Below are 12,500 nucleotides of genomic sequence, written 5' to 3' on the forward strand. Positions count from 1 at the left end.
TATTTTTAAATGTATAGTTGTATATTGAAATGTGGAAATTTCATAAAAGCAGGTATGTAAAGTGCACTTTCTCTGTTCATTAGGCTAAACTGTAGAAATTGTTAAAATCACTGTATTTTCCCATGTTACATACCTGCTTTTATGAAATTTCCACACTTTAATATACACACCTTAAAATTGGGTGTGTGGGAGGTAGGTGAGGTGAGGAAGTTCAAAATTTTGAAAATTTTTTTTTGCTTATTCATAATCTCTGATATGTAAAACCTAGGAATCCAAATAAACTTTTTCAGAAAAATGCATTTTTCAAGGTAAGGTGTGAATCTGCATTAGCCCCATGTGGGTGTGTGTGTGTTTGTCCCCCACCACTGCTTGACAACCAGTGTTGTGTTTACATACCTATAACTTGGTGATTCAGCAAATGAAACTTAAATAAAAAAAAAAATGCTTGGGTCAATTCATTTGACTACAAATCCTTCATTGCAGTGCCCCAGCATGGCCGCAGTCAAATGACTGAAACAAGGAAAAGATATACTCATGGATTGGGTCCTTTTTTCCTGTTTGTTTTACCTTGTTTGTCATTTTACTGTGGCCATGCTTGGGCACCTCTTTGAAGGGTTTTAGTTGGACAAATCAACCACAGGTTTTTTTTTTTACTGGTAAGCATACTACTTCAATTGGTTTCTTTTGCTGAACTGTTAAGTTACAGGGACTAAACACATCAGCACTGGTTGTCAAGAGGGACAAACACACACGCATTCTGTGGACAGAACTAAAGAGAAGAGTTTGTCAGAAGAATCCATGCAATCTTGAAGCGTTGTGGGATCAGTGGTCCGCGGACCCTTGGTGGTCTGTCAGCATGTTAAGCTGACGGACCTTTCAGTATCTTGCGGTCCATGGGAAAACTTGTTTAAATAAAAGGGATCCTTGGTAGTGAAAAAGTTGGGAACCACTGTGCTAGAATGTACCCTTATAGTAGTCTCTCCTAGAGATGCATATGAAGAGAGTGTGACTACAGAAGAGTTAGGGGTCATGGTGAGTAAGGTTGTAAGAGTACAGGAGGGGATTGAGAGATGGATGTAAGCATTGGGTGGAGGTGGTTAAATATACTGGTGCTCTGTCGGTTACGACAGGGATTCTGGTTGATCCAATCAGCAGAACAGCCTGCTTCGGAAATTAATGTGTAAGTGGCTGAGCACTGTGTAGACACCTGTATCCTTATTGTAGTTCTTGTGGAGATTCAGTGACCGTTTGAATTACAGGTACAACTGTAAAGCGCAGGAGTGGCTATGTGGTAAGTAGCTTGCTAACCAACCACATGGTTCCGGGTTCAGTCCCACTGCGTGGCATCTTGGGCAAGTGTCTTCTGCTATAGCCTCGGGCCTACCAATGCCTTGTGAGTGGATTTGGTAGACGGAAACTGAAAGAAGTCTGTCGTATATATATATATATATATATATATATGTGTGTGTGTGTGTGTCTGTGTTTGTCCCCCTAGCATTGCTTGACAACCGATGCTGGTGTGTTTACGTCCCCGTCACTTAGTGGTTCGGCAAAAGAGACCGATAGAATAAGTACTGGGCTTACAAAAGAATAAGTCCCGGGGTCGATTTGCTTGACTAAAGGCGGTGCTCCAGCATGGCCGCAGTCAAATGACTGAAACAAGTAAAAGAGAGAGAGTAACTCATTTTTGTCACCTGTGTGGACTGGAGCAACATGAAATAAAACATCTTGCTCAAGGACACACCTGCTGCTGGGTATTGAACTCATGATCTTGTGATCACGAGCCAAATACTGTAACCACTAAGCCGCATGCCTTCACTGGTCAGATATGAATAGAGAATGAATGTTAATGAAGGGTGAACATGGATGGGAAATGAATGGCGATGGGGATGATAAGGATGAAGGGTTTGATGTTAAGAGTGGAATAGCAAAGAGGAGAGGGAATTGTGGTTCACAGTACAGAATATCAGGAACAGGTTCTGCTTTCATTTTCCTTTTTTTTTTACAACAGCAGAATAATGTTAGTGATGGAGGGATGGTTGATAAGGTGATTAGTAGTGGGTTGGGGGAAGAGTGGGAGATGGAAATAAATACCAACCAGTAGTGGAGGTGGGTGATGAAACGTGAAGGATGGATGTCAATCATCATCATCATCATTGTTCGACCGTGGTCGAGACAATGGAATTTACCATGCTACGCCAGACTTCACGGTCCATCATAGCATTACGGAGGTCCTGTTGCTGGATGCCTGTATCCCTGGAGATTACATCAGGATAGGAGAGTGTGCACCCTCTGGTATCGCGAGTAGATGGCTTCCAGAGGAGAAGAGTAGAAATTGCCTCGTTTTCAGCTCTACAGCAATGTCCAGCAAACTGGACTCTCCTACCTTTCACAAGAGATGACACAGGTGGTAGTTTCCCATATATTTGCATTTTGGTTGGATGACGCTTCCACGAGAGATTTTGAGCTCTCATATGGAGGCGAGTGTAGGTTCCATCCAACCGCCTCTCAAGCTTCTTTGATAACGTCCAGGTTTCTGAGCCATATAGTAGAATTGGTTCGACTGTGGCTTTGAAGATTTCAAGTTTGAAGTTTGGATGTCAATAGGAAATGGCTAGGGGAAGGGACTCAGTCTTCTGAGTGGCAGTTTGAGAAGGGGAGGTAGGTGCAGGAGTTATCAATTTCACAGGGTCTCGATTGTGTTCTAACCCATTAGGCTTTTAGTGCCTTAGTCACAATATTTTAGTATGGCTGGGCAGGTCTTCTCAGTTTCTGTGTATTGTTAATCATCTGAGATCTCTGATAGCTCTTCCATGAGTCTCAGCATCTTGAGTTCTGCCTTCACCATATCATTCCAAGTCTTCCCAGGCCTTCTTCCACAGGATCTATCTACTGGGAGTGATCAGCACTTCTTTTTACAGCTCTCTTTATACATGTACATCACATGCTCAAACCACCGCAGCCTTCTCTCTTTGCATATGAAGCAGGTGTTGAAAAGTTCCTGGCTTTGGGTAAAAGAAAATACAAGAGGATCAGTTAATTATGATTTTATTCACCTACTTATTGCAGCGGTGTTTCAGTTTTTCTGAGCCATGTAAAAGAGCTCAGAAGGATGGGCCTCCAACTAGGCCTTTCACAACACCCTTAAAACCAAGAACTTTTCAGCACTCCCTCATCTTTCATCTGATTACTTTAGGCTTAGTTTTTCTCTCAGTAGTACATTTGTGCTCTATTGATCATGCACACTAATACTGCACATCCAGTGGTGCATACTTGCCTTATTCCTTTCTAGTCTTCACAGGTCCTCTACAGGGCTCGTGTTTCACAGAAATTGGTACACAGGCATCATGTCTGTCTTTCACTCTAAAAGTGAAACTTTTTGCTGGCAAGGTTGCTACACTGGCCACTATACTTTCCACCACTGCTACTTAAATTGCTTAGTGAACAGGAACTATCTACTAACTTTAGGGATCCTCCTGGGCATTTGAGGGCATCAGTTTCCTGTCTGTTCTTTATTTATTGTTCCAGTGTATTTGTCGCATACAAAGTCTGCTTTCTCTGTTAACCCCTCTATAATCCCACTACCTCTCTTGTGTATCCACAATTTACATTGGGTACATCATATCAAATTTCTATTTGCTCTTTCTATATATTAAGTCCAGTTTCCTAATGGTAACAGGTTCCCATCAGTTTTCATAGTTACTTAGACTAACCTCTGCTTAATTAACTACAAGGCCCTTTGATTCCGAATTTTGCTTTTATGCCGGAATATCTTCTCTAATCCTGTTACAGGTTCAGTGGTAAGAACAAAGTATCCAGTCTTAAACTCCTCTGTTGAGGCCTGCAGGACTTTGATAAATAGAAGGGGAGTAAGTACTGAACCCTGGTAGACACTTACCTGCACACTAAATTTGTTACTGTATTTGTTAATTTTTGCCTTGCTGACAGCAACCCTGTATGTGGCTTGTATGACTCACAAACCATTCACCTACTAGCTTCCTCAGTAACCACCAGAACAGTGAGTGAAGGACTCAGTCGAAGGCTTCCTGGTGTAGTTATTTACTCTTCTCATCTAGGTACTTATCCTCCAGTTGTCTCAGTCGGAAGATGGCATTAGCAGTACTTTTTCCTGATACAAAACTGAACTGCATTCCATCTCAGCTAAGTCTCTCTCAAATTAATTGACCTATATCTTTTTCATGACCTTCATGATATGGTCCAGTAATTTCATACCCCTGTAATTACCTCTCTTTTATATATATATATATATATATATATATATTATTTGCCCATGTAACAGTTGATTATGATGCTGTTACACCAGTCTTCATGTATGACACCCTGTACAACCTACATCTCCTGTTCTTCTAAAAGGCAACAATCAAATATCTTAAGCAGCCCAGCAGTTACTCCTGATGGTCCAGGGGGGCTTTCCCAGCCTTCATATTCCTTAATTACTTTGCTCAGAATAGTTGGTTTCCCTTTGTTGGTTTCATTCTGGGAAGGCCCTTTTCCTCCCATGCAATTTTTTACAGTTAATAGCCTTTTAAAGCTGCACTTCCAGTGCCTTTTTCTTTTAGAATCACTAAAACCAAGTGCACCATTGTCCCTCTACATCTTGTCTCTGATAGACTGTCTTGCAATCTGGAATACTTCATACTGCTGTTCCTCTTGTCATAGAACATTGGCAAACATCCCATGTTCTGCTTCACACCTGTTGCCTAGCTTCTCTTCTTGCTACTTGGTGTGGTTCTCTGCTGTTTCTTTTCTTTCAGTTTTTCCAAGCCTGTCTCTGCTTCTATGGCTCTGTCCCCTTCATTGTTTCACCACAATGCTACTTCTGGTCTGGCTAGTACTTTTGAACCAATCAAATTTGTAGCCCTCAACAGGTTGTTCCTGTAGGAACTTCCATTTGTCCTCTGTGCTCTAAATCTCTATTGCCATCTACCTGTCAGCAAGTACTTCTATATTTTCCTCACACACATGATGTACATTATGTACTGTATATATCATCATTTAACGTAGGAGTAGGAGTGGCAAGTAGCAGCTTGCTTATGAACCACATAGTTCTGGGTTCAGTCCCACTGCATGGCACTTTGGGCAAGTGTCTTCTACTATAGCCTCGGGCCGACCAAAGCCTTGTGAGTGGATTTGGTAGATGGAAACTGAAAGAAGCCTGTCATATATATATGTATAACTATGTATGTGTGTGTATATGTTTGTGTGTCTGTGTTTGTCCCCCCAACATCGCTTGACAACCGATGCTGGTGTGTTTACGTCCCCGTAACTTAGCGGTTGGGCAGAAGAGACCGATAGAATAAGTACTAGGCTTACAAAGAATAAGTCCTGGGGTCGATTTGCTCGACTAAAGGCGGTGCTCCAGCATGGCCACAGTCAAATGACTGAAACAAATAAAAGAGTATTTAACGTCTATATTCCTTGCTGGCAGGGATTGGATGAACTGGCAGGGTCCAACAAGCCTGAGGCTGTGTTGGTTTCTAATATCTGTTTTTACAAGGTTTCTATGGCTGGATGCCATGACTAATGCTATGTTATATATATTTAACCCTTTCGTTACCAACCCGGCCGAAACCGGCTCTGGCTCTGAAGTATAAATGTCTTGTTTTCATAACTTTTGAATTAAAATCTCCCACCAAACCTTAGTCACAATTAATGCTCCTAACACTAGCTTAATGATAATTAAGTTATTTTACTAAATTCTTTGTTATATTTAAAATCAATTGAAAAACATACAGAGCATCTCAAAATAAATACAGTAACAAAAGGGTCGTAAAAGAAATAGGGTTTTGGAATTTGTGCAGGTACCTTATTAGCACTCCAATATGATCCACATCTGGCTAATCACATCGAATTATAAGGAACATAGCTTCAGCAGTACATATACTAAGATTGAAACGATACAGAGAAGATCATTTTGGCCCCTGTGCAAAGATGATGTGCAAATTCATGAAGCGTTACATATTCTTTTTTTTAATGTCTGACCCATGCCAGCTTGGACAACAGATGTTAAGTGATGATAATGAATTAAATGGTTCTTCACTCAATTGGTAAATCCTGAGTTCACTTCATTGGATTTTTTACAGCCATACTGAGTGGATTGGAATTTAATGAGAACAGTACTATAGTAAATAATTTTTGAAGATGTATATAATTCTCTGTTCTGCTTTATATATATATATATATATATATATATCAGTCGCCATGATAGATCGTTAGCCACTACACACATTTTTTTTCTTTCCTTGTTTTTTTCTGTGGCCCTTTCTGTAGAAGAGCATAGGCTCGAAACGTAAAAGACTTTTTCTATTCCTGAGCGTTATACTAATACACCTGTCTTCGTCTTTTGTTTTTTTCATAACTCTTCCTATATATATATATATATATATATTTGTGTTATATAAATGTGTGTGTGTGTTGATTATATAGATATCTGTGTGTGTCACACTATATGGATTCAACTAATCTGGTGGTACTCATAAAAAAAAGTTCCTTAATGTATTATTCTACAAAACATAGAATACAGAGTACAATACCAGAGGAAAACACAATGAGTGTATAAAGTTATAAACAACAAAATATATTTCATCATGTTAAACCATTAATCCCTCTGCATTTTTTCCCCTCTCATCCCTTTCTGTTGAAGAGCATAGGCTCAAAATATCAAAGACTTGTCCATTCTTCCCAAGCATCAAACTAATACACCTTCTTGTTGTTCTCTCACCTGTCTTGTCTATTTTGTCTTTTGTACAACTGATCCACACACACACATATACACATACACACACATGGCCAATCTGAGTTTCTTCTTTTAACTCATTTTCTTATTATTTCTGTAAATTACGTAAGCCATAAACACCTTTTACTTTTTTCAGTATATTTCGGTGTGTTTCATCCGCTGAAGATAATGTTGGACAGTTGCTCTGCTAATGACAGCCTCCTGGGGTAGAAACTTGCGACTGTCGCTGTCCACTTCTCAGTAGACATTCAGACTGCCCTTTCTATAATGGCATGTCAGTTTTAGAGAAATTCTTGAGTCTTGAAATTCTCTCCCTTTCACATTTGGAAATGGTACCTGTTACAACCAAGTGATTGTTCTGTTATCTCTAGATGTGGAGTAAATTTTCAAAGAATGAAGAGTTTATCTTGCATCTTGTTTAATTTATCCAGATTCATACAAGTTGTTCAAATATATATTTACATATATGCTTTTGGGCTCTAAGAATTATTTATATTTCTCTATCTGTTTACTTCTCTGTCTGTCTACCCATCTGTCTGTCGACCTCTCCATCCACATCTCTACCTATCTATCTATCTGTTTGTCTGCCTAACACTAACAAACCTATATGTAGTGTGTCTGTCTTTGCATTGCCTAACCACGATAGTCGCATATAATGCTTAGGTATCGTCAACAAGTAATCTTTTATTAAACAAGAACTTCATACTTATTTAATCATTGCATCTACCATCTTTAACGTATTTTTCTTTTAATTAATCTACTTGACGTCATTTTATCTCGTGGTTATGATGATGGTGGTGGTGGTGGCACTCTCGCCAGTCAGACACCGGAAGTCAATAAAAGGGGTGTGTCAGAAATTGATGTATCTAGATTGATCGTTCACTCAACACATTTCTTATTCTGATTATTTAACGAGCCTTGTGCGTACGTGAGCGTATACATGCATTATACACACACACACATAGTGTGCACATATATATGCATGTATATATATATATATATATGTACATATATACATGTGTATGTACATATACATGTGTATGCATATATACAAGTGTATATATGTATATATACGGCTTTGTATACACATGTATGTATACACATATGTACATACGTGTATGTATATATTTGTATATATACGTGTATGTATACACATATATACATACGTGTATGTATATACTTGTAAATATACATTGTATGTATACACATATGTACATACGTGTATGTATATATTTGTATATATACGTGTATGTATATACATACGTGTATGTATATACTTGTAAATATACATTGTATGTATACACATATATACATACGTGTATGTATACACTTGTATATATACGTGTATGTATACACTTGTATATATACGTGTATGTATACACTTGTATTTATACGTGTATGTATACACTTGTATATATACGTGTATGTATACACTAGTATATATATACGTGTATGTATACACATGTATATATACGTGTGTGTATACACATGTATATATACATGTGTGTATACACATGTATATATACGTGTGTGTATACACATGTATATATGTGTATGTATGCACATGTATATATACGTGTATGTATGCACATGTATATATACGTGTATGTATGCACATGTATATATACGTGTATGTATGCACATGTATATATACGTGTATGTATGTACATGTATATATACGTGTATGTATGCACATGTATATATACGTGTATGTATGCACATGTATATATACGTGTGTGTATGCACATGTATATATACGTGTGTGTATGCACATGTATATAGACGTGTGTGTATACACATGTATATACAAGTGTGTGTACACATGTATATACAAGTGTTTGTGTACACATGTATATACAAGTGTGTGTACACATGTATATACAAGTGTGTATACACATGTATATACATGTGTATGTATATATATGTATGTGTATGTATGTATATATGTAAGTGTATGTGTGTATATATGTATGTTTATGTATGTGTGTATATATGTATGTTTATGTATGTATATGTGTATGTATGTGTATATATTTATGTATAGACATGTGTATGTATATACGTGTGTGTATAGATACGTGTATATACATGTGTGTGTATATATATATATATGTGTGTGTATATATACGTGTTTATACATGTGTATATATATATATATATAGTGTATACATATGTATGTACATACATACATATATATTGTATGTATATATATATAATAGAAGCATTGGTTTATTGTGGCTATATCCCAATAAGTGTTGAAGGCTATTCTGTTATTGAAGTCTCTGCTTGTTCACAGTTTCGTTGAAAGTCACCATAAAATATAAACGATTTATTTGGTGCAGTCTAAAGTGCCAGGCCCAATCCATAATAAATATAGGGTTGTGACGAAGAAACCTCCAAAGCGAATGTCGCAGAAGTATCGCATCGTCTTTGAACACCAGGTTTGGTATTGATTAAAACGGAGAAACGTTGCTAAACGTTAACCACAGAATTGACGCGTTTTAATCGTCACTTTTTCCCTCTTTTCGTTTTGGTGTGTATGTGTGTACGCACGTACGTACCATGTGAATTGGCTTTTTTTTTTTCTCTCTCACTTCCTACTTATCAAAAAACACAAGTGTATTTGGTGAAGGTCATCATTGATTGGAGTTTTTGCGATGCCTGTTTTTCTTTTTTTCTTTTTTTTTTTTTTTTTCAATTTAAATCTTGTTCGTCGCGTCGATAGATTTTGACCACAAAAACATGGGTTTCCTGAAAAAACAAAACAACACAAAACAAAAAACCCCAGAAAGTTGTAAATAAATTGTAAAAGACTACGGGATTCACATAATCTCTTTTTCTTCTGTCTCTCTCTCCCTCCCTCTCTCTCTCTATATATATATATATACATATATGTGTGTATGTATATATATATATATGTGTGTGTGTGTGTATATATATATATATATATATATATGTGTGTGTGTGTGTATATATATATATATATGTGTGTGTGTGTGTATATATATATATATATATATATATGTGTGTGTGTATATATATATATATATATACTATACTAGATATGAAACCAATGGGTTCTACTAAACTGTTATTTTACACATACAAGTATATATATATATTTATAGATATATACACACACACGCGCACAAACACAGTGTGTGTTCGTGTGCGTATGTACATGTTTATTGTTCTTTAGAAAAGAATAGTGTTGATAGTGACTTCGTAGTTTCAGCCTGCTTTAAGGCTTCAAGACCGATATTTTAATATTATTTATTAATCGGCAGAAATTACAGTGACTCAAGAGCCGAGAGTTCCGTACATTGACACCTGTGCGAGTGTGTACGTGCCATCGCGCGCGTGCGTAACCTTTCTTCCCTGCACATAATGTGCTCTTTCGTCGCCGACTACGTTGTTTGCCTTTGTTATCATCAATCTTCATTATTATTAAAATCGCTGGAACGTCGTCTCTTCACCTTGGTTGAAATCACAGCAGTCTCCTTGATACTATATATACTCTTTACTCTTTACTCTTTTACTTGTTTCAGTCATTTGACTGCGGCCATACTGGAGCACCGCCTTTAGTCGAGCAAATCGACCCCGGGACTTATTCTTTGTAAGCCCAGTACTTATTCTATCGGTGTCTTTTGCCGAACCGCTAAGTGACGGGGACGTAAACACACCAGCATCGGTTGTCAAGCAATGCTAGGGGGACAAACACAGACATACACACACACATACACATATATATATATACATATATACGACAGGCTTCTTTCAGTTTCCGTCTACCAAATCCACTCACAAGGCATTGGTCGGCCTGGGGCTATAGCAGAAGACACTTGCCCAAGATGCCACGCAGTGGGACTGAACCCGGAACCATGTGGTTGGTTAGCAAGCTACTTACCACACAGCCACTCCTATATATAATATTATTTAATAGTCAGTTGATTAAATTGACGCTCTATCATCCTCTTGCACGCTGCCACTCTCCTCATTTACAGGTCTGGTGCTCATCTGTGAAAACATTAAGAAACGTAATTCTTATAATGATGGTCGGAACGGTAGAATGACAGACAGAATGCCCCCCTGGTGTGTGTGTGTGTGAGAGAGAGAGTGGTTCGTTTAGTTTCAAGTCATCTTGCCGAAATCGATTTGGTCTCTCATGCCAAAATGGAACCAGTTGATTCTTTTTCTCTCTGCTTGTTTCACTCGTTGGACTGTCTGTCTGTCCATCCATCCATCCATCCATCCATCCATCTCTGTATATAGGTGTTTATATCTGTATCTGCATTTATTTATGGATGTAAAAATGTGTGTATACATTTTGGTATACGTGTGTATGTATATATGTGTGTGTTTGTATGTATACCTATGTGTGTGTGTGTGTTTGTATGTATACCTATATGTGTGTGTGTGTTTGTATGTATACCTATATGTGTGTATGTATGTATATATATATATGAGTGTGTATGTATGTGTGTATATATATATATATGAGTGTGTATGTATGTGTGTATATATATATATATGTGTGTGTGTATGTGTGCATATAGATATTCGTGTATGCATATGTGTCTTTATCATATTTATATCTACATACATGTATCTATATGTATGTATGTGTGTGTGCATGTATATATATATATATATATATATATATATATATATATATATATAGCTGTTTTCTTTTTATACATACTGCTTTACAAATAAGTGGAATTACCTGCAATTTCTTAAGATTATTAGGATTTATCGTTTCTGCTTTTTCGAAAGATATTTATTGTTTTGTATGTGTTTCCATTATACATTTAAAACTGAGACTGTTGGTTTCATTTTGTAATATTAATCTGATATCTTCTTGTAAACTATGAGTATTTTTGGTTTGTTTTACAAGCACACACATACAGACACATTTTAATCAAGTTCTAATCTGTTGAAACTTTCCTTGATTTACAATTTTCATTTCATTGTATATACAGGCATGGCTGTGAGGTAAGGAAGTTTGTTTCCCATTCACATGGTTTCAGGTTCAACCCCACTGTATGACACCTTGGACAAGTGTCTTCTATTATAGCCCTGAGTTGACCAAAGCCATGGAAGCCTTGTGAAGGGATTTTGGTAGATTTGATAGATGGAAACTGAAAGAAGCTATTGCATATATGTGTTTGTTTATGGATGTATTTGTTGTTTCCTTGTCTTGACATCATGTTAGTTGTGAGTGTCACTGTCGTACAAGCCGTGTCCTTCATTTCCAGTCTTTAGTGGAAACATGCCCAGCTATGAGAAAATATTAGCTTGCTTGGAAACAGGTAAGGGTTGGCAATAGGAAGGACATTTGACTAGAAAATCTGCCTCAACAAATTTGGTCTGACCCACCCCGCATAGAAACGCAGCTGTAAAAACAAGTATGTTGATAATATATTATAATATATTAGAACCTCTCGTACGCTACACTTTCTTCAGAATTGTTTCCCCTGCGTCTGCCCTGCAGCTACATGGGGGAAAACTTGTACATCAACAAGGTGCACCTACAGTGTGCTGAAGGTCAATGTGAGACTTTCGTGAAATGCTGTTGATTTAGGAAATTAAGTTATTAATTGGCTGAAAGATTAGAATGGCGATTACAAGTGGCCTTTGAAGGAACTTTGAAGTAACATTACTTGACATGTTGCATTGCTTATAGATCAGGTAGTCTTGCCAGCTCTAGACCCTATCTCTCTGCATTGAGAGGTTACAGCTC

At 37.4% G+C, this 12,500-nt stretch overlaps 1 protein-coding gene and 1 non-coding gene across 14 annotated transcripts in view; both read left to right on the forward strand.

The window, feature by feature from the left end:
* The window catches only part of LOC115222836 (palmitoyltransferase ZDHHC9), a 207,983-nt gene that overhangs the window by 9,015 nt on the left and 186,468 nt on the right, over window positions 1-12,500 (forward strand). The window lies entirely within an intron of this gene.
* On the forward strand, window positions 5,880-5,987 carry LOC115223058. Its single transcript, XR_003882777.1, has one exon. It is a non-coding gene; the product is annotated as a U6 spliceosomal RNA (small nuclear RNA).

Source organism: Octopus sinensis, linkage group LG21, assembly GCF_006345805.1.
Source record: "Octopus sinensis linkage group LG21, ASM634580v1, whole genome shotgun sequence".
Taxonomy (NCBI): domain Eukaryota; kingdom Metazoa; phylum Mollusca; class Cephalopoda; order Octopoda; family Octopodidae; genus Octopus; species Octopus sinensis.